Raw genomic sequence first — 2632 nt, forward strand, 5'->3', positions numbered from 1 at the left:
AATAGTGATGAATGATCACATTCATACCAAAATAAAATAAGAATAAAAATAAATAAATAAATGAAAAAAAAGCACATATAAATAAATAAAATCTCCCTTAAAATATATAGAAACAGAAGGATGAAGAAAATTAACATAACTCAAATTCTTTGAATGAAAAAATAAATAAATAAAGTAATCTAGTCACATTTACACTCTAATATTCAATATTTACACAATCGACCTGAGCCCACTCTATCCCCCACGTGTGAGGAGTAGAGCAGAGATCAAAAGATCTCAGCGCATCTCTCTCGCCGCATCACTGGTTTATTTTCAATTAAATTTAATTTTCTTTATGTTATATATAAATTATTTTCTTATCATTTATTCAGATTTTGTTATAACGCTAATACGTATTGCACTTAAATGTTGAAGCTTGTAAAATTAATTATTATTAAAAAAAAAAAAGAAAAGGGTTTATGATAAATGATCATTTTGAAAGTAGACTTTTTCCTTCCACAAATATGACGTGCATTTTCCACCAACCGATTCTAAGGATCCTCTTTAGATCTGAATATTTCATAAGTCCTAATTGGGTTGGTCAAAGGAGTTCCTTTACCATTGCTCTCAGCTATTTTTAGCAACCCTTATCTATACTTAGCTTTAGTGTATGAATAGAGCTATTATTAATTTATTATTAATATTATAAAAATTCTTCTCTTTCTCGATTGCCACCCTCTATTTTTAGACTTCATTTTGAATTTTATTGAAAATATAATATGATGGGATTATGGTTCATTAAGCATATTGGTTGTTATTTTCTATAACTTTCTAATGTTTTATAGTTAAAAATTCGATTATATGGAAGAATATAAATTCAGTTAAATCAAGCCTTTTGAAAAATATATTTCCAATTCATATTTTACATTTTACTTTTTATTCTTTGTTTTTTGAATATTGGTAATATAATTATATTGAAAATAAGTATCTCGGTGTTGATTCGGGAGGGAGAGAGGGAGGGAGAGAGAGGGAGAGGGAGAGAGAGATTGCTGAACTACATTAATTTTTATTCTTGATGGCATGATAAGCGTTTTAGGCACACTCGATCTAATGATCTAATTGAAACTTATCGGTATTAGTTTCTAAAGCTGGAGAGTTTGTTTGTTTTAACACACCAATTCCAGTAACTATCTGTCCGATTTGAGGGAATGATTTTTGTTTTTATTAGAGGGGTTATCCATAAAAAAAATTATAGTATATAACATCACACTACGAACCATTAAGCGCTAGTCCTCCTTGCTGAGGGTCATAGGAACGGAGTAACCGTCACTATAATAAAAAAATGTTCTTAATTTTTATCATAAAAAGCTGAACTTTTTAATGGCGGTTCTTCTTATGCTGTTGATATGCAATAAGATAGGTTTGAAAAAATGAACTGGAGGCACTTTATGTTAATTCATTTTCTTTTTTCCAAGTTTATGGTTTTTTTTTGTTATTTCACATAAAATTTAGTGGTTATTCAGTTAAATTTGGAGGTAAATTCGCATTTATTATATGTGCGTGTAGTATCATTTTGGATGGGGTAAACAGCTAGGCAAGATTAGTGAGGATTGAATAAGATATTAACAGGTTATAATATGATCAGTTTCCTTCATAATTTTGTACCTGATATAAAGTATATCAAACAGAGATATATATTTAAAATTTGCTAAGATAAAACTTAAAAAGCACGAAGAACATGGTTTTAATATATGTTTACAAGTCTCCAAAAAAAAAAAAATGTATTTTTCGAAAAATACTTCTTACTTCCATTTTAAATGATGCTCAACCTACAAACTATTCCGACAGAGACGGCAACGATTAACAGTTAAGATAAATAAGATGGAGGAAAGACAAATGAAAAAAGAGGTCCTGGAAACATCTTGAAAATCCTCCGTCCTCCAGCAAAGTGCTCGTAGCTGGAATATTTTTCACGTTTTAACTTCCCCATTGAGTTTAAACAAGTATTGTTTAAAAGAAATTGTGGCACAACTCCTTTTTAGTATTAAAAATTGAAAAGTTCAGTCATTTTATTTATATCCAGAATTTTAATGTTATAAGAAACTTTATTAATCCACAACTACAAGATTTTTTTATTCTGTCCTGGAAGTATATTTTAATTATATTTTGAATCAAACAATTAATGGATATTAATTAAAAACAAGTTCAAGTCATCATATTTTTAATTGGATTATTCGACTATAACTTGAAGATGAACAGGTTTCGATGGAAATCATTAAAAAACTGAATAAATTTAAATATTCAGTGTTTTTGTTAATACTAAACCGATTTAGATAAATTTTCTGCGGTCACAATATAATTTACCATAAAGCGTATATTTTGTGATCCATGCAAAAATAAAATTTGTCTTTCATCGTATTTTTTTATTTTTTTTTTGTGGATATATTATGTCTCAGGAATATTAAAGAAATAATGTTTAAGATTTCATTTTATTTTAATTTCGTATCCTAATTATTGTGTGTTATGGTTATTTTTTCCTTATACTTTGTTTCTGCATTTTAGTTTGTTATCAGTTAATTTATAAATATCTGTAAATATGGTGTGAATGAGCTCGCACTTGCTCTTTTTATTATGTCTAAATATATATCACTAT

The 2632-nt window shown here is 27.7% G+C and overlaps 1 protein-coding gene across 1 annotated transcript in view; it reads left to right on the plus strand.

The window, feature by feature from the left end:
- Positions 1-2632, plus strand: part of P5CS (Delta[1]-pyrroline-5-carboxylate synthase) — a gene marked incomplete at its 5' end in the record, with an annotated part of 157565 nt that overhangs the window by 30322 nt on the left and 124611 nt on the right.

The sequence above is a fragment of the Halyomorpha halys genome, unplaced genomic scaffold (assembly GCF_000696795.3).
Source record: "Halyomorpha halys isolate HHAL.00 unplaced genomic scaffold, Hhal_1.1 Scaffold1170.1, whole genome shotgun sequence".
In the NCBI taxonomy this organism is placed as follows: domain Eukaryota; kingdom Metazoa; phylum Arthropoda; class Insecta; order Hemiptera; family Pentatomidae; genus Halyomorpha; species Halyomorpha halys.